This window comes from Pistacia vera, unplaced genomic scaffold, assembly GCF_008641045.1.
Source record: "Pistacia vera cultivar Batoury unplaced genomic scaffold, PisVer_v2 Contig796, whole genome shotgun sequence".
NCBI classification, from domain to species: Eukaryota; Viridiplantae; Streptophyta; class Magnoliopsida; order Sapindales; family Anacardiaceae; genus Pistacia; species Pistacia vera.
The window spans coordinates 92,645-114,580 of NW_022196663.1; the positions used below are offsets into that span (position 1 = coordinate 92,645).

The following is a 21,936-nucleotide window of genomic DNA, read 5'->3' on the forward strand; positions in this document are numbered from 1 at the left end:
ATACAATCACAACCCTAAATATAACATAAATACATATAAAAGTTTATCTAAATAAGAGCCTATTTTTTATAAATTTAATAGGGTTTTATTTCGAAAACAGGAATATAAGGAATTTTATGAAAATTATTAAAATAAGTGAAATGTTTTAAAAAAACATTTTTTGCATATAATCCTAAAAATTAGTGTAAAAATAGAAAAAAAGAAATATCATTTCTAGTCTTATATACTTTTTAACTTCAAAAACAATTTTAATACAATATATTTTCAAATATTTAAAAATTGAGATAAGCTTTTAAAACTTTTAATTGTAACTTAGTTTTTTTTTTTTTAAAATTGAATCACAAACCAAACTGGCCCAAATCTCATAAAAGATATAAATAAAAATTAGAGATAAAACTTTAAAATTTTTAATTGTAACTAGTTTTTCAAAATATTTTTGAATTACAAACCAAACTGGCCAAAATCTCATATAGAGAGATTTAAACATGAAATCAAGAGAAAATAAATTGATAATCTTTTATTTCAATCTCTAAACTAGATAAGACTTAGATAAACTCTAACTTGATCATATTCTAATCTAGAAAACCTACACTTCCCTTAGCGGTGAATATATCCTTCCCAGCTTGGAAACTAGATTAATAAACAACTGTCTGGGCAGTCCTTTTGAACAATTGACTGCTTCAAACTGTTTTTCATACTCTAGTGTGATCATCAATAAACGTAATGAACCACTTAGACCTACAAAATTTGTAACTCTAGAGACCCCCAAATATCACTATGAATATTTAAAAAGCCTAGAACTTTTATATATGAGCTAGATAAATAGACTTGTGTATTTTGCAAGTTGACAAGCTTCACACTTAAAAGAAAATAAACTTTTATTTTGAATAAAAATGGATACAATTTTCATAAATGAGGAAAGCCAAGGGTGTCCTGGTCTACCCTATATCAGCCTATTGGGTTTCAAAAAATACTCCACTACCTATGGTTTAATGTGATCGCTTCATACATGCCATAATTCAACACAGTATAGTAACTCCAAAGTTGAAAGTTAAAAAAATAAACATCAGGATTTTCGACAGCCCGAACCTACAGATACTCTATATATCATTACGTATGATTTGGAAAAATTATCACAATGACATATTAAACCATTGGATTCTGGTGCCCGAGTAACAGTTTACCTATTCAAGGCTACTCTCCAATTTTCTCAATGCAAGCATGATTCAATATTAAGTTCAAAAGATCTCCATAATTGGCCCATTGCTAACAACATTTAACAACCTTGACTTAAGCCATTTGTCTGGTTTCAACTTCCATCAGCTGCAAAAAGCGAATAAAGAAAGAAATGTTTGCATTGCAGATGACAAATATCAATTGATTAAATAAAGCTGCATCATATACTACTAAAAGCAACAATTTTCAAAAAGAAAAATTAGGAAAAAACCAGTTTAGAAACATTCAAATTCAAATTCTGTCCATAAATCAATCCAGTATAATAGAAAGCAAGCAGTGTAAAAGAATTATACCTTTGAAGCTGTCCCACTAAATCTTTTACTATAGCATCTCCTGTAGATGGACCTAGCTTCATTTAAATGTCCCAATTCAATTTCCATAGCTATATGACCTTGCCAGGCTTCCAACACTGACCTACTACACAGACTTTGATACTTGTGTAGACTGCATTAAGGGAAAGCAAAATAACAAATCCAAGAAGGGTTCTAGGAGGAGTTCTGAACTTTTAAAGATCATACACACAGATATTTGTTGCCCTGACATGAGCTCTAGTGGTCAAAAATACTTCATCACATTTATTGATGATCACACACGATACATGTATCTCTATTTGCTTTATCACAAGGATATAGTGTTGGATGCTTTCAAAAAATATAAAGCAGAAGTAGAGAAACAATGTGGAAAACAAATTAAGATCATGAGATCTGATAACGGTGGTGAATATTATGGTAGATACACTGGTACAGGACAAGCACTTGGTCTATTTGCTAAATTTCTTCAAGAGCAAGGTATTGTGGCTTAATACACCTTGCCTGGCACACCATCTCAGAATGGTGTAGTAGAACGAAGAAATAGAACATTAATGGATATGGTACGAAGTATGCTAAGTAACTTTAAATTCTTTGTGGATTGAAGCTCTCAAAACTACAGTGTATATATTAAACCGAGTTCCAACTAAAGCGGTTCCCAAAATGCCATTCGAGTTATGGAAAGGTTGGAAACTAAGTTCAAGTCATTTACGTGTCTGGGGTTGCCCAGTTGAAGTTTGAGTTTATAATCCACAAGAACGGAAGTTAGATCCTATGACTATTAGTGCATATTTTATTGGATATGCGGAAAAATCCAAGGGGTATAAGTTTTATTGTCCGAACCATTCCAATAGAATTGTTGAATCATGAAATGCTAAATTTCTTGAAAATGACGCGGTCAGTGGGAGTGATCAAATCAGAGACTTAGTCCCTAAGAAAATTGATGTTTCAACTAATGCTCCTACATCAAGTAAAAGATTGGTTGCTCATCCAAACAGGGTGAACAATGAGGAACCAATCAATCAAAGTCCACGTAGGGCTGTGCAAAATTATCCGCTATCCAAATCAAACATGCTAGCCGAACCGAACCAAACCGAACCGAATTTTTCGGATACCCGAAAATTCGGGTCGATTTCGAATAGTAATTCATGAGATACTCCAATTTTCGGTTCAGGTATCAGGTCTTATTAAAAATACAATCGGGTACCTGGTACCCAGTTTTATTAAAAAAAGTAAAACAATTTTTCCTTTTTTGTTTGACTCATAACAAAAGCCCCAAATTAATTTAACCCTAAAACTCAAATTCCTCTCCAATTCGCATCTTCTTCTTCAATTCTTTCTGTAGGCTCTTTCTTTGCTCTTTTGTGTGGGCAGAAGATATTGTATACTGTTGTTTCTAATAGTCTTGTCGTTGCTTTTGTAAAGGTTTTTCTGTTTTGTAAAGTGTGACTCTGTGTTATGTTGAGTCAAGTTGAGTTAAAAAGAAATGAATTCAATTAGTGATGTTGTCTCATGCATGTGGGTTTACATACTGGATATTAAGATTACATTTCTTGGTCTTGAATATTATTAAGATCAGGAAGAGAAGACGATGAAAAAGAAAGAGAAAAGTAGTGAAGGAGAAGAAATGGAGAAGATTGGAAAGAATAAGAAAAGCAAAGGGAGAGGAAAAAATGGAGAAGACTAGGAAGAAAGAGAAAAGCAAAGGGAGAAGAAGAAATGGAAAAGACAAAAAAGAATGAGAAAAGCAAAGGGAGAAAAAGAAGAGAAAGACAAGGGTCGGTGGAAAAATTAGACGAAGAAGAAACAGAAGATTGTAGAAGGAAAAAAGAAATTTATGATTTTGCCCTTTAAAATTTAATTAAGTATTTAAACATTTAAAATTCGGGTTAAAAACTGGGTAATCGAAAATCAAACCGAATATTCAGGTATCCGGATTTTCAGGCACCCTAAAAAGCTGTTTGGTTTTCGGGTACCCGATTAAAATGGAAAAACCAGTTCGAGTACTCTGTTTTGCACAGCCCTATTTTCACATTCTGATGAGATTGTTTTAGAAGATCATTTTGAACAACCTCCACTACAAGAGGAACAACCAGTTGTGCAACAGTCTCAACAAGAGACTGTTGATACAACATTAAGGTGATCTACTAGGACAAAGAAATCAACAATTCCTACTGATTATGTAGTGTATATGCAAGAGTCTGACTGTGACATAGGTGTTGGGGATGACCCAGACACGTTTTTACAAGTTATGGACAGTAATAAATCTCAGCTGTGGTATAATGCCATGATTGACGAGATGAATTCTATGGCGAATTATAAAGTTTGGGACCTTGTTGAGTTGCGTACTTGAAAGAAACCTATTGGTTGTAAATGGGTATTTAAAACCAAAAGGGATTCATTAGGCAACATTGAGAGATACAAGGCTAGGCTTGTTGCCAAGGTTCATGCAAAGGGAAGGGATAGATTATAAAGAAACGTTTTCTGCAGTTTCTAAAAAGGATTCCTTCCGCATCATAATGACATTAGTTGCCCATTTCAATTTAGATTACATCAAATGGATGTGAAAACAGCTTTCCTCAATGGAGATTTGGAGGAAGAGGTTTATATGAAACAACCTGATGGGTTCATTTCAAGTGATGGTGAGCATTTGTTTTGCAAGCTTAAGAAGTCCATTTATGGACTTATACAAGCCTCCCGATAGTGGCATTTAAGATTTCACACTGTTATTTCTTCATTTGATTTTGTAGAGAATATCATGGATTAGTGTATATACCACAAGGTCAGTGGGAGTATAATCATCTTTCTTGTGTTATATGCAGATGATATTCTACTTGCAACCAATGATTTCGGTTTGTTGCATGAGGTGAAACAGTTTCTCTCTCAACATTTTAGTATGAAGGATAGAGGTGAGGCGTCTTATGTCATTGGTATTAAGATTCATAGGGATAGATCTCAACATGTTTTGTGACTATCTCAGGAAGCCTACATTAATAAAATTCTTGAGAGATTTAGGATGAAGGATTGTTCACCCAGTGTTGAACCCATTGTTAAGGGTGACATGTTCAATCTGAACCAATGTCCTACACTTGAGATTGAAAAGGAACAAATGAAAACTATTCCTTATGCTTTAGCTGATGGAAGCCTAATGCATGCTCAAGTCTGTACTAGACTTGACATTGCTTTTGTAGTTGGCATGTTAGGAAGATATCAAAGTAATCTAGGTTTGGATTATTAGAGAGCTACAAAGAAGATCATGAGGTATCTTCATGGAACTAAAGGTTTCATGCTTACTTATAGACGGTCTGACATTTTAGAAGTCGTCGGATATTCAAGCTTAGACTTCATTGGTTGTGTTGATTCCCGAAAATCAACATCTGGATATGTTTTTATGCTAGCCGGAGGTGTTATATCTGGGAGAAATGCCAAACAATCTTTGGTTGCCACTTCTACCATGGGAGCTAAGTTTGTTTCCTGTTTTGAGGCCATTACATAGGGTATTTGGTTTAGAAGTTTCATTTATGGGCTTGAAGTTGTTGAGTCTATCTCTAGGCCAATAAGGTTGTATTGTGACAATTCAGCTACTATATTCTTTGCTAAGAATAATAAGAGTGGAAGTTGAAGTAAACACATCAACATTAAGTACTTGGCAATAAGGGAGCACATTAAAGCCAAAGAATTGCTCATTGAACACATACATACCGAGCTGATGATTGCTGATCCTCTAACAAAAGGCATGCCACCAAAGACGTTCAAGGATCATGTAGTTCAAATGGGACTACGTCCCGCTTTTTCACTATGAGAGGTAATACTTTCATTCTCTGAATCTTTGTAATTTAGTTTGTTTTCTCTTTTAAGTTAAATACATTTTGGTTGGAGACAAACAAACATTTTAGAGGACCTGGAACAAACATTTGAGGTTTGTTTATAAAGTAATATTCCACATTTAAGTATTTATTTAGAAAGAGAAAAATTCCATAGTAATACATGAAAGGTAATACTTGTTTAAAAAGGACTTACTGTACGATTCATGTAATTTTTATTTTTCAGATTAAAAACATAGAATATACAACTCCTATGTTGTGGATTATATAATAAAAGTTTGGACCAAGAGAGAGAATATTAGAATTTTAAGTGGGAGAATGTTAGAATTTTAATTATATTAGAATTCTTTAATTGGATTGGTCCTACACTTTTAATATAAAGTAAATGGGTAATTGCTGAGCAGTTACATGTGGTTGTTTCTCCTGGCCAGTTGTCTTTGATGGAAAGAAAACTGCATTTATAATGGGAGAGTTTACAGGTCCCCATTTTGATGTAATTAATTCATTTGATTCCCAAAAACCATTGCTCTGGAAAATTGCAGTAAGTGAAGACTGTATTATGAAGTGATAGAAGCAAGAAGACTAAAACAACAATTGTTATGGTTGAAGGTTTGTAAATTACTTTCGCAATATTTTATGAGTATTTAACGTGTTTATAATTAATTATATTATGAACTTTTATATGAATGTTGGAATATAAATGTTTTACATTTGGTATCAGAGCGTTTATTTGAATCTCTACCTAGCATGAAATTGTTTGTGGCAAATTTGGAGAATATTGCATAAAATTAGAATTTTTCCAATTAAAACCCGTACTATAAATCAAGCATAACTTTTATTATAAATAGAATTTATTTTCGATTTTGGTGTCATTGGAATCCTTGTTGAAAATTTTTTCCAACGATATATTATTTCTCAAAAACGGAGTTACGGTTGCAAAGCTATGCTAGTTTAAAGTTTCGGTTAAAATTATCATTCGGGTGTTTTTGGTAACCATTTACGACACCGATTTGGGACGAAAATATCATCTGGGGTGCCACCGACATAGGTCATATGTCCACATTCAAGTTTCCCCTCCAAAAAGTTGAAAAAATGGCCAGAATCAGCCTATTCAAAACTATAGAAAACGGGTTTAAAAGTTACAGAAATCGGGTAAAGAAGACCCGGTCAAACCGGAATAACAGGTCAAATCAAACCGATCTAGGATAAAACGCGTCAAACTAACCCGATGAAAGTCAAAGGTCAACATGGGTCATAATTGTGTTTACAAAAACATAACCTTATGTTTTTTATAAGAAAGAGAATTTTGTCAATTACTGTGCTATTCTAGTTAACATGTAACCCCAAGAACAAACCTCACTTCTTAAGGAACATTTCTCTGAACTCATTATTTGACTTTAGCTTCTCATCTTCCACTTCCCCGGATTTTGGATTTGTCGAGGGCACACCAAGTGGTCTGAAATTCCTTGGCATTGCAAATGTGTTCCTCCCCTTCAACTAAATGCTATCATTACGTTCATTAGCAACACAGTGTGGCGCTCTAGACTCCCTGAAAATCTGATTACTACTTTGCGCTGCCATTTAACCAAAAGGAGTAAGAAAATAAAATGTAGAAGTGGGAAACACAAAGATGCAAAAGTCTATAGCCTGCATTGCACACACACACACACACACACACACACAAAAGTAATAACAAAGAAAAAATCTTATTCCACTTAGCCTACCATGTTCTCCAGAGACCCCATGACCAGCAGAATCCTTTCTCTTTTGCTTCAGATTTGATCTTGCAATGCTTATCTTCATCCCAACAAACATTTCTTTATTCTTTTCAACAGCTGCAGTAAGGTGTGCATCATCAACAAAATCCACATATGTTAGGCCCTTCAAAAATCAACCAGAGGATATTATAAATTAGTATGCAATGGTTCCAGACATAGGGCAAGCTGGAATATGGGTAAATCTGTATGGGACTATGGTTGAGTCTCCTAAGCATATTACTTGCCATCAAAATGAAAAAATATGCTCTTAGACAGTTAGACTCTTTATACTTAGAAAATTAAGCAATTTTACAATAATTATGGAATTCAATACTTAGAAAATTTTGCAATTTTATCATAATTATGGAATTCAACCCTTCTGCAGGTTTATTTGAGACTGTGTACTTGTCTTTGGAAAAGACATTCATCTTAAAACCAAAAGCGTAAGAACTAAATGATTGATCGACAGCATGAAAGGAAGAAATCAAATTGAAGTTTCAGTGAGCACCCTTGAGAAATTTGATCAAAGAGAATACACTACATTTACCAGTTTCAATCTCCCTGAAGCATCAGCCATGCTGATCTCACAGTCTCATTAAAATTAGTTTCTTAGGGCTAATTTCTGTGGTACAGTCCACATTATGCATACATATGTTCAAGTTTAAAGGTCAAGCAATGTTAAATAAGGATTTGACTATAAGACTGATGTGCACATGGAAGGTCCAGTGGATAGCTTCCCCTTTTTCATTTGAAGCATAAAGCACAAAGAACATTGACAAATAATGAATGAGAGAAACAGAGTCATACCCTAGACTTTCTGGTGAACTTGTCCTACAGAATTCAAACAGATTCAACCCCACCAGCATCGCTAAAGATTTTTTTCAGATCTTCAGAAGTTGCCTTAAAAAAATTTAAAACCATCAGAATCATCTCTCTGTATTTGCCTGTCCAGCATTAAAAACGAATAAAAAGTAATCTCTCTCTGAAGCGCGAGAGAATCTCTACTTGTCCTGAAGTTAAGGTTTGATAAAAATGCAGTACACTATTCAGTGTATCCTTTGGCTATTCCAGTGGTGGAGTCTTTGATGTGCTCGTCATTTGGATACTCTTCAAACTTGGGGTTTGCTTCTACTTCGTTTTCTTTAGCTAAGTTTTGTGCTCGTCCCTTTTCTTTCCCATACACTTTTTTTGGGTTTTGGGTAGTATTTTTCTACCACTTAGCTGGATACTGTTCGTCAGTCATGTTCAAATCTGTTTTTCTCTTCCATTAATACTTTTCTTATGTGACTTCTCTTTCTGATCTATTAGTTTAGGAACAGATTTGGCTTCCTGCTGTAACCTAAATAGTTGCTGCTCTTCCAAGCAGGGTGTAACCTCAAAAAGGGAACAAAGATAAGCATCTTTACGCATTGAGTTAAAATAGCAAGGATTGCATACATTCAATAAATACTAAGCAAATGTATCATAATTCAGTGACATCTTTAACAGTTACATAACAACTTGACTTAAAAGCTTAAATTGATAGTTAAGCATCCAACAACCATACTTAAAATTTAACACAATCTCGTGCACTGAACACCCATAATCACAACCATAAATACAAATACAAATTTATAATCTAAATAAGAGCCTATTTGATATAAATTTTAAATAGTGTTTTATTTTTGAAAACAAGGACTATAAGGAATTTTATGAAAATACGTTTTTATTAAAATAAGTTGAAATGTTTTCTAAACAATTTTTTGCATATAATCCTAAAAATTAGTGTAAAATTGGAAAACAAGAAAAATATCATTTCTCAGTCTTTATATAGTTTTTAACTTCAAAAACAATTTTTGAATACCAAATGTTTAAAATATTGAGACAAAACTTTTAAAATTTTTATTTGTAACTTAGTTTTTCAAAATTATTTTTGAATCACAAACCAAACTAGCCCAAATCTCATAGAAAGATTTAAACACAAGACTCTGTGAACCACCTTGCTACAATACTCTATTAACTTATCACTTAAACTAAAAATTTAAACAGATAGGCAATGATCCACCAGTAGTACTTAAGCTCTGACAAGAGAGAAGCAAAGAGTTCATAATATGTAGAGGGGCACATAAACTGTAATGACTTCTTTCTAATAGTATATTTTATAGCATATACTATGAAAACATACATAATTAGCATATGAAAATAGTTGGGCCCAAATTTTTCTTTACATACAAAATATAATTCTTTACATATATCAAAATAACAAGTACAAAAACTTAGCAACGGTGGATAGTAATGCCAATTCTCTCTGCTTGTCGACGCCCTTTCAACCGCTACTCACCTATTTCCTGCAAAAACATGGAAAAATAACGGAGTGAGCATAAAAAATGTGAGTGAGTACAGTCCTCATCTACATGCACTCTTGCGGACCGTAAAAATTTTTCTTTCTTCTTAGGCTACTCAATTAAGGTGACATGCATATAGGAATTCTTCTTGGTACAACCCTCATCCACATACACTCTTACGGATCGTACAATTTTTCTTCTTCTTATGCCACTCAATTAAGGTGACTTGTATGTGGGAATTTCTTCTTAACACTCACCGTTCCCCATCACACCGACCTATTCTTTTCTTTACAATTCTTCTTCTTCTTATGCCACTCAATTAAGGTGACTTGTATGTGGGAATTTCTTCTTAAGACTCACCGTTCCCCATCACACCGACCTATTCTTTTCTTTACAATTCTTCTTCTTCTTATGCCACTCAATTAAGGTGACGTGTATGAGGGAATTTCTTCTTAACACTCATGGTTCCCCATCAGACCGACCTATTCTTTTCCCTTCTTTAACACTTTTTCTTTCTCTTTATTCTTAGAATATTTTATTCTTTCTTTCTTTATTTTTTATTCTTTATTCTTCCTTAAGTTTCTACACATACACAATTATATGCATATGGATGGCTCATGCTTAAAATTTCTTACTTAAATGCACTTATGAAATGCACATATACAATGTTGCATAAAATTAAGGTTTCTACTCAACTCATACTTCTCTTAGGCATTTCATTAAACAATACTTGTGCATAAACAAACCCTAATGTAATTATCATTCTATATGTTTCTTAAACCATCCAAATTGAGAGAAAAACTCTCTTGTAACATCACCATACCTACACGGCAAAAACAATCCCAAAAGTTTCTCCAATTCTTCAAATTTCAACCCATCATCAAACCATCACATACACTCCTCATATTCAACTATATCCAACAACAAGCATAACTAATCATCCATCTCATCTCAATTTCTTAATAATCATAACATATGCATATTTAAAAGAAATCTCTACTCACTTGATTTTCTTAAACTTTAACTTGAGTTGGATTTTGAGTGGAATTTACTTACCTTATGCTTGAGTAGTCTCTCCTAAGCTCTCTACTCTTGTTGGATTCAAATCATCTCTTAACCGTAAGCATAAACCTTATAAGAACTCAACTTTTACACAAATAAATCATAGATAAAGAGCATGAATTCTTACCTTTTGAAGCCTAAAATCAAAACCCTATGAAAAACCACTCAAAAGCCCTCAAAATCCTTGCAGGATTGAATGAAAATTTACGAGAAAATGGGGGAGGAGTGTGGAAGTGGAATGAAGAAAATAAGGGTTTCAAACCCTTAACACTTTAGTTTATAAACATACTTTCCCATTTTGCCCTTACTCTTTCTTGAAAATTCCATCTATGTCCCTTAGTTGATTACCATAATGCCCTCATTTTTAATGCATTCTCTATGAAATTCTATCTCTTTTCACTCCTTACTTTTTCAACTAATTTTGAGTGAAAAGACCATTTTACCCTTAATGCAAGTTTAAGGCATTTTCTTCATATTCTCTTAAAATCACTTTAACCAAAATTAACTAAGGGCTATAAAAGCATAAATTAAATCATGTACCTTCATGTTGGGTGTTACATAAACACAACTCATTTACAAGCACATCATTTGAGGTCATCAAAGACAACTGCTAATGTGGCACATTTTAGTCAAACAAATATGGTTACTAGATAAGGTGGACATCGCAACCAGCTAAAACACCATTAGTTAAACACTTCAATTGTTTTTTAACGAATCTATACATACTAATTCTCAATAGCAATGCAAATGCATCATACACATTAGACTGAAAAAAGAAATACGTGATTAATTGGCACTTAAAACAAATAAATTAAAACTACAGCAGGAATGTGTACCTTCTGTGCAGCGTGGTCAAAATCTTCAAGTGTCCTGTATTCCCTCTCAAAACACAACTAGTTGTGGCATATGTCTTGAATAACTCTGTTTTTTAGGAAAAGAATATATCAACAAATTCAAAAGGCAGTACATAACAACTGAAGAAAGTCACCCTAGAGTTGTTGACCCAAAACAATATTTTCAATATCATAAAATCAAGAAGCAAGAATTGTCAATAACTTTAGATGCTGTAGTGAGATCATCAATGAGATCATGTAATATGAATGGGAGCGAGAGCAAGTGCAGAGAGTTGAGAAACAATTCGATTAAACATAGTAAGGCCAATCAAGATAAGATGAAAATAACAAGGTTAACTTTATCAAACTAAACCCTAAATTGATCATAGAAAGGAGAGAACTTAGATGACTTTATGATAAGTAATATAAATTATTTACATCAATAAGTTTTATTTAACCTATAGCATATTTTGACATGAAACTCGGAAAACGTTTCATCTCCCTGAAGCATCAGCCATGCTGATCTCACAGTCATTAAAATAGTTTCTTAGGGCTAATTTCTGGGTACAGTCCACATTATGATACATATGTTAGTTTAAAGGTCACGCAATGTTAATAAGGGTTGACTTAAGACTGATGTGCACTGGAGGTCAGGGATAGCTTCCCCTTTCATTTGAAGCATAAAGCACAAAGAACATTGACAAATAATGAATGAGAGAAACAGAGTCATACCTGACTTTCTGTGAACTTGTCCTACAAATTCAAACAGAATTCAACCCCACCACATCGCTAAAGATTTTTTTCAGATCTTCAGAAGTTGCCTAAAAAAATTTAAAACCATCAGAATATCTCTCTGTATTTGCCTGTCCAGCATTAAAAAGAAATAAAAAGAATCTCTCTCTGAAGGCGAGAGAATCTCTACTTGCCTGAAGTTAAGGTTTGATAAAAATGCAGTACACTATTCAGTGTATCTTTGGCTTTCCATGGTGGAGTCTTTGATGTGCTGTCATTTGGATCTCTTAACTGGGGTTTGCTTCTACTTCGTTTTCTTTAGCTAGTTTTGTGCTCGTCCCTTTTCTTCCCATACTTTTTTTGGGTTTTGGAGTATTGTTCTCCGCTTAGTGGAGACTGTTCGTCAGTCATGTTAATCTGTTTTTCTCTCATTAATACTTTTCTTATGTGACTTCCTTTCTGATCTATTAGTTAGGAACAGATTTGGCTTCCTGCTGTAACCTAAATAGTTGCAGCTCTTCCAAGCAGGGTGTAACTCAGAAAGGGAACAAAGAAGCATCTTTACGCATTGAGTTAAAATAGCAAGGATTGCATACATCAACAAATACAAGCAAATGTATCATAATTCGTACATCTTTAACAGTTTAATAACAACTTGACTTAAAAGCTTAAATTGATAGTTAGCATCAACAACCATACTTAAAATTTAACACAATCTCGTGAGACTGAACACCCAAATCACAACCATAATACAAATACAAATTTATAATCTAAATAAGAGCCTATTTGATATAAATTTTAAATAGTGGTATTTCGAAAACACAGGACTATAAGGAATTTTATGAAAATACGTTTTTATTAAAATAAGTTGAAATGTTCTAAACAATTTTTTGCAATAATTCTAAAAATTAGTGTAAAATTGAAAACAAGAAAAATATATTTCTCAGTCTTTATATAGTTTTTAACTTCAAAAACAATTTTTGAATACCAAATTTTAAAATATTGAGAAAACTTTTAAAATTTTTAATGTAACTTAGTTTTTCAAAATTATTTTGAATCACAAACCAAACTGCCCAAATTCATAGAAAGATTTAAACACAGATCTGTGGAACACTTGCTACAATACTCTATTAATTATCACTTAAACTAAAATTTAAAAGATGGAATGATCCACCAGTAGTATTAAGCTCTGACAAGAGAGAAGCAAAGAGTTCATAATATGTAGAGGGGCACATATAAATGTAATGACTTCTTTCTAATAGTATATTTATAGCATATACTATGAAACATACATAATTAGCATATGAAAATAGTTGGGCCCAAATTTTCTTTACATACAAAATATAATTGACATTAAGTACTTAGCAATAAGGGAGCACATTAAAGCCAAAGAACTGCTCATTGAACACATACATACCGAGTATATGATTGCTGATCCTCTAACAAAAGGCATGCCACCAAAGACGTTCAATGATCATGTAGTTCAAATGGGACTATGTCCCGCTTTGTCACTATGAGAGGTAATACTTTCATTCTCTGAAACTTTGTAATTTAGTTTGTTTTCTCTTTTAAGTTGTATATATTTTGGTTGGAGACAAACAAACATTCTGGAGGACCTGGAACAAACATTTGAGGTTTGTTCATAAAATAATATTCCACATTTAAGCGTTTATTTAGAAAGAGAAAAATTGCATAGTAATACATGGAAGGTAATACTTGTTTAAAAGGGACTTACCGCTATGATTCATGTAATTTTTATTTTTCTGATTAAACATACAGAATATACAACTCCTATGTTGTGGATTATATAATTAAAGTTTGGACCAAGTGGGAGAATGTTAGAATTTTAATTATATTAGAATTCTTTAATTGGATTGGTCCTACACTTTTAATATAAAGTAAATGGGTAACTACTGAGTAGTTACATGTGGTTGTTTCTCCTAGGCAGTTGTCTTTGATGGAAAGATAATTGCATTTATAATCGGAGAGTTTACAGGTCCCCATTTTGATGCATTTAATTCATTTGATTCCCAAAAACCATCGCTCTAGAAAATTGCAGTCAGTGAAGACTCTGTATTATGAAGTGACAGAAGCAAGAAGACTAAAACAACAATTGCTATGGTTGGAGGTTTGTAAATTACTTCCGCAATATTTCATGAGTATTTAACATATTTGTAATTGATTATATTATGAAATTTTATATGAATGTTCGAATATAAATGTTTTACATTTAGTATCAGAACGTTTATTTGAATTTTTGCCTAGCATTAAATTGTTTGTTGCAAATTTAGAGAATATTGCATAAAATTGGGATTTTTCCAATTAAAACCCATACTGTAAATCAAGCATAACTTTTATTATAAATAGAATCTGTTTTCTATTTTGGTTTCATTGGAATCCTTTTTGAAAAAGCTTTCAAACGATATATTATTTGTCAAAACCAGAGTTACGGTTGCAAAGTTATGCTAGTTTAAAGTTTCGGTTAAAATTATCATTTGGGTGTTTTCGGTAGCCATTTACGACACCGATTTGGGACGAAAATGTCATACGTCCACATTCAAGTTTCCCCTCTAAAACGTCAAAAAAATGGCCAGAATCAGGCTATTCAAAACTGCAGAAAATGGTTTTAAAAGTTGCAGAAACTAGGTAAAGAAGATCCGGTCAAACCGGATCAACATGTCAAATAGACATGGTCAAGGATAAACGCGTCAAACTAACTCGGTCAAAGTCAAAGGTCAACATAGGTCACAATTGTGTTTATAGAAACATATTAAGGCAAAACCTTATGTTTTTTATAAGAAAGAGAAGTTTGTCAATTACTGTGCTATTTTAGTTAACATGTACCATGTAACCCCAGGAACAAACCTCACTTCTTAAGGAACATTTCTCTGAACTCATTATTTGACTTCAACTTCTTATCTTCCACTTCCCCGGATTTTGGATTTGTCGAGGGCACACCAAGTGGTCTGACATTCCTTGGCATTGCAAATGTGTTCCTCCCCTTCAGCTAAATGTTATCACTACGTTTATTAGCAGCACAGTGTGGCACTTTAGACTTCCTGAAAGACTGATTACTATTTTGCGCTGCCATTTAACCCAAAGGAGTAAGAAAATAAAATGTAGAAGTGGTAAACACAAACATGCAAACATCTATAGACTGCATTGCACACAAACACACACACACACACAAGTAATAACAAAGATAAAACCTAATTCCACTTAGCCTACCATGTTCTCTAGAGGCCCCATGACCAGCAGAATCCTTTCTCTTTTGATTCGGATTTGATCTTGCAATGCTTATCTTCTTCCCAACAAACATTTCTTTGTTTTTTCCTATAGCTACAGTAAGGTGTGCATCATCGGCAAAATCCACATATGCCAGGCCCTTCAAAAATCGACCAAAGGATATTATAAATTAGTATGCAACGGTTCCAGACATAGGGCAAGCTGGAATATGGATAAATCTGTATGGGACTATGCTTGAGTCTCCTAGGCATATCACTTGCCATCAAAATGAAAAAATATGCTCTTAGACAATTAGACTCTTTATACTTAGAAAATTAAGCAATTTTACCATAATTATGGAATTCACCCTTCTGTAGGTTTATTTGAGACTGCATAATCGTTTTTGGAAAGGACATTCATCTTAAAACCAAAAGCATAAGAACTAAATGATTGATTGACAGCATGAAAGGAAGAAATCAAATTGAAGTTTCAGTGAGCACCCTTGAGAAATTTGATCAAAGAGAATACACTGCATTTAGCAGTTTCAATCTCCCTGAAGCATCAGTCATGCTGATCTCCTAGTCTCATTAAAATTAGTTTCTTAGGGCTAATTTCTATGGTACAGTCCACATTATGCATACATATGTTGAAGTTTAAAGGTCAGACAATGTTAAATAAGGATTTGACTATAAGGCTGATGTGCACATGGAAGGTCCAGTGGATAGCTTCCCCTTTTTCATTTGAAGCATAAAGCACAAAGAACATTGACCAATAATGAATGAGAGAAACAGAGTCATACCCTTGACTTTCCGGTGAACTTGTCCTGTAGAATTTGAACAGATTCAACCCCACCAACATCGCGAAAGAATTTTTTTCAGATCTTCAGAAGTTGCCCGAAAAAAATTTAAAACCATCAGAATTATCTCTCTGTTTTTGCCTAAATAAGAGCCTATTTGATATAAATTTTAAATAGTGTTTTATTTTCGAAAACAAGGACTATAAGGAATTTTATGAAAATACGTTTTTATTAAAATAAGTTGAAATGTTTTCAAAACAATGTTTTTGCATATAATCCTAAAAATTAGTGTAAAATTAGAAAATAAGAAAAATATCATTTCTCAGTCTTTATATAGTTTTTAACTTCAAAAACAATTTTTGAATACCAAATATATTTTCAAATATTTAAAATATTGAGATAAAACTTTTAAAATTTTTAATTGTAACTTAGTTTTTCAAAATTAGTTTTGAATCACAAACCAAACTGTCCCAAATCTCATAGAGAGATTTAAACACAAGACTGTGTGGACCACCTTGCTACAATACTCTATTAAGTTATCACTTAAACTAAAAATTTAAATAGATCGGCAATGATCCACCAGTAGTATTTAAGCTCTGACAAGAGAGAAGCAAAGAGTTCATAATATGTACAGAGGCACATAAACACAACCCATTTACAAGCACATCATTTGAGGTCATCAAAGACAACTGCTAATGTGGCACATTTTAGTCAAACACATATGCTTACTAGATAAGGTGGACATCGCATCCAGCTAAAATATCATTAGTTAAACACTTCAATTGTTTTTTAATAAATCTATACATACTAATTCTCAATAGCAATGCAAATGCATCATACACATTAGACTAAAAAAAGAAATACGTGATTAATTGGCACTTAAAACAAATAAATTAAAACTACAACAGGAATGTGTACCTTCTGTGCAGTGTGGTCAAAATCTTCAAGTGTCTCGTATTTCCTCTCAAAATGCAACCAGTTGTGGCATATGTCCTGAATAACTCTATTTTTTAGGAAAATAATATATCAACAAATCCAAAAGGCAGTACATAACAATTGAAGAAAGTCACCTTGGAGTTGTGGACCCAAAACAATATTTTCAATATCATAAAATCAAGAAGCAAGAATTGCCAGTAACTTTAGAAGATGTAGTGAGATCATCAATGAGATCATATAATATGAATGGGAGTAGGAGCAGAAGCAGAGAGTTGGGAAACAATCCGATTAAATATAGTAAGGCCAATCAAGATAAGATGAAATAACAAGGTTAACTTTATCAAACTAAACCTTAAATTGATCATAGAAAAGAGAGAACTTAGATGACTTTATGATAGGTCATATAAATTATTTACATCAATAAGTTTTATTTAACCTATAGCAGATTTTGACATGAAACTCGGAAAGTAAAGCTTGAATTAAGAAACTTTTCTTCAAACATATTGGAAAAAATAAGCCAAGTGGAAAAAAATATCAGCCTATTGTGTTTCAAAAACTACTCTACTACCTATGGTTTAAATGTGATTGATTCATATATGCCACAATTTCATCAGAGTATCAGTAACTCCAAAGTTTGAAGTTAAAAAAATAAACGTCATGGATTTTCAACTAGCACGATCCCAGAGATACTGTCATATATCATTTATGTATGATTTGGAAAAATTATTCAAAATGACATATTAAACCATTGTGATTCTGGTGCCCGAGTAACAGGTTGACCTATTGCAAGGATACTCTCTAAAAATATTCTTAGCTGCAGAGCATGATTCTATGTTAAGAGTTCAAAAGATCTCCATAAATTGCCCTCCTTGATAAACAACATTTTAACAACCTTGACTTAATCCATTTGTCTGGTTTCAACTTCCATCAGCAACAAAAAGAGAATAAAGATAGAAATGTTTGCATTGAAGATGACAAATATCAATTGATTAAATAAAGCTGCATCGTATACTACTAAAAGCAACAATTTTCCAAAAAAAATAAAAAATGAGGAGGAGGACAAAACCAGTTTAAAAACTTTCAAATTCAAATCTTGTCCATAAATCAATCTAGAATAATTGAAAGCAAGTAATGTAAAAGAATTATACCTCTGAACCTGTCCCACTAAATCTTTTACTGTAGCATCTCCTGTAAATGGACCTAGCTTCATTTAAATGTCCCAATTCAATTTCCATAGCTATATAACCTTGCTAGGCTTCCAACATTGACCCGCAGACAAAAAACAAGTTATACGGAAAAAATACAAAGATGAATCATAAATCAATCATCTTGAACTATATAGGATATGAAGGAGAAAAAGATGAATGGGCCAAACCAGGCTCCCCCAAAAGCCCTGAGCTACAGCTTGATCTGTTCCCAAATTTAGCTCCAAATGAGCCCAATAAGCGTACAAATGCAACAAACCATATGTATTCTTCATCTGTTGAGATAAGTAATCAGACGCCCGCTGAAAGGAAGAAACTTCATAGTTAAGTATTCAAGTATATATAATACATCCAATCATACAAGGCCTGCAATTTCGATGGTACACTAAAGAGACATCAGGCTAATTGTTTATAAACACAAATATTGAAAACAGCCATTATACAACAACAATGTACCAGTTTAATATGACATGCAAATTTTATAAATTCACAGATCCATAAAGATATCTTCCATGCATGCAACTCCAATGCTTTATGAGAATTTTTTTAGTAAAGGACACTATTCCATGACAAAACAATTAACAAAGGTAACAATCTAGCAATTAACAAAAGCCATCTTGGAGTATCGAGAGTTATGCACTGTAACTTCTACATAAAGTGGTCATAATGGTACTATAGCAGCACACTAAATGAAGTAAATTAAAAGACTTTTCTTCAGAGTCTAAGGGCAGAAGCACTTGACACACATTCATAAGAGATCTATGCCTGGACCCTGAAAGAGTAGACTAGCTACAAGGTCCACATTTTCTTCATCTAAAATTCACCATGAATAAAGCATCTATAAATGTCTTTGAGAAGCTTCAAGTTCTTGACATCGAGTAAAAACAATTTTAACAAGGAAAAATGAACAGTATACATATGCAAACCTGAAAGGTTTCCCTTATCAATGAAAAATTCAGTGCATCCTCCTCTGCTCCAGGCAAAAGGATTCTTCGTCTCAAACCATCCACTCACGTGAGGAATAAGTTTAGGTACTAAAACAGAGAGGATGCAATTAACAAATATCTTTAATGCATAAAACGTAGATAAAACAATAACAAGTTACAAAGAGTAATAAGTCAAGCTTGCAAATTAGAGAAAATATATCTTTACCTCCTCAACGGTCGAAAAAGTGCATAGAAGGGACTTCTCAAAGACCTGAATATGATATAAAAATCTTTTTAAACAAGAGTAAACCTCTATATTTGTAATAGGAGCAAAATGAAATTCCAACACTAAAGTTTGTGAAACTTCATTGCTCTTAAGCTACTTATAACAATCTCTCATAGTTCTCAAGAGATGAAAGGTAACAACTGAAACTTACAATAGAGATCTCTTTCTCAAGTGCACGGCAACGTTCGAAAGCAAGCAAAGATCAAACCCAAAGATCACCAACCCAAGGACAATTTTTCCTAGCCCTAGAATGAACATCCTGCACAATATTTCCTACCTGAAGGAAAAAGAGATGATAAATTGCTAAAATTACAAATACCTGGAACATAAAGAATTGAAAAGATAAAATATGAGTGAAACCTTCAACATTTTATCCAAATAGCGAGTATAACCAAGCCAGAGATCACTTGATACAAGAAACTCAGTAATAGCACGTTCATAGAGAAGTTGAACACGGGCTAGATCTCCAGAAGACTGTTCAAACTTCAAGTAGATCTGCAAAAATTTCAAATTAAAATAATAGCATTAACACTTTAACGAAGGGAAAAAAAAGGGAACCTATTGCCGCATTGCAAGTTCTTATAGCCCCCCGCACCCTCAGGAAAAGAAGAAGAAGAAGAGAAGATCTAAAGTTTACATAAACTAATTACTTATATTAGAAGCAAGAAAGACCATAAGAAATTGAAATTATAATGAAATTTCAACAGCAACTTTATTGATAAACAACTTGACCTAAAAGCTTAAGCTTGAAAAGGTAAGGGCACAACTATGATATTCAACTTTGTAACAAGCAACTTCACATGTTAAATAAACCAAGCCCAAATTCAAACAAAAAGACCAACCTAAATATAGCAAGATGTAATAGATGGGAGATTCAAATCATGACCTCTACACTTTAATATCATATCAAGTTACCATTTAACCTAAATTCTTAAGATATCACATAAGAACCCAACATTATCATATAGTTGTCTAAAACAATATTTGATAGTAAATGCCATATACTGTGAATTGTTCAAATTTTTCAGTGTCAGATTTATCCTACCTTGCAATCTGTTCTTCAAAATCAGCTCGAGCATTATACATCTTCAATGCCTTTTGGTACACTGAGGCAACAGTAGAAGGAATCCCATCTAAATCACCTGATTCAATATCTAGAGCAGTCCTCAGTTCCACCTCCCAAGACTTGTAGGCAAGAAAGATTGACCGTAAGTTAGCAAAGGGAGCAGACAATTGACGGTGAAATATACTTCGGATGCGCTGAACCTATTTTTCTTTTTCCTACAAAAGAGCAGTAATTTTCCAAATGTAAATTTTGAAAATAGATACTTTTTCTTGGTACATAACACTTCATAGGGAAATGAAAGAACAAAATTTATGAACTATACATAGATGACAAAAAGAAGAAAAAAAGTTTCTAAAATTAACAGGGCATGCAACTTGAGCCATGGTTCTAGGAAATTATAAGGAATCATTAACCATAATACCAAACCAGTAGGATGGAATAAGACTTTAAAAAATCAAGTAAATTGATTAATAGAATGCATCCCCTTCAGGCACATTTTCTAAAAAGTTGCTAATATATATATATTATAAATTTTCACCTTAATGCTGATCTCATCTATGGTATGGAGAATGGCTTGCTCAAATTCACTGTATGTGATGCAACACGTTAAGTGCTGGTATATAATAAGAAGCATAGGAAGGAGCAGTAGAAGATTAATTGTGATAAAAAGGCAATTAACGTGTGAAGAGAAGAAAAAGGTGGAGTGGACAGGTGGCGAAAGGAGAATGGTGGATGGTTGAATTCTGTTAGGAGAAAGGAGTGAATAAAAAGAGCAGCAAAAGATGGAGAGGGGTATCTGAAGAGAATATTGTGAAGAGGAGGTAGTTGGCCCTCGAAGTCCAGCATATTAGTATTCCATTGTTTTGTTTGATTAATTTCTTGTTATTCTAGTATTGGGATATAATCAATCTTAATGAGTGTAATTCTTAACATCTCAATGCAGTTATATAGATTTGGATTCTTGATGTTTTCCTTGAATTGTTTGAGTATATTCTGGTGATTAACATTTTGTGTGTGGTTGAGGCCAACGGGCTTATTGCAACCTCTTCCTATTCCAGTTCATGTTTGGGAAGACATATCCATAGATTTCATAATGGGACTTCCAAAAGTACACAATGTGGATACCATCTTGGTTGTAGTTGACTAGTTTACTAAGTAAAGCCATTTTCTTACGCTGAGGCACCCTTATACAACAAAAAAAGTGGCAGCAGCATTCATTAAAGAAATAGTAAGGCTCCACGGGTTTCCACGGACTATTGTTTCCGATTGGAATCAAGTGTTCATGAGTCATTTTTTGGGGGAATTGTTCAAGCAGGCCGGAACTAAGCTTCATATGAGTTCAACCTACCATCCAAAAACGGATGGACAAACTGAGGTTGTCAATAGGTGTTTAGAAACTTACCTCCGTTGTTTTGTAGGG

The 21,936-nt window shown here is 33.2% G+C and overlaps 1 pseudogene; it reads right to left on the reverse strand.

Moving 5' to 3' along the window:
* LOC116117017 overlaps nucleotides 1–21,936 on the reverse strand; it is a 30,622-nt pseudogene that overhangs the window by 6,445 nt on the left and 2,241 nt on the right.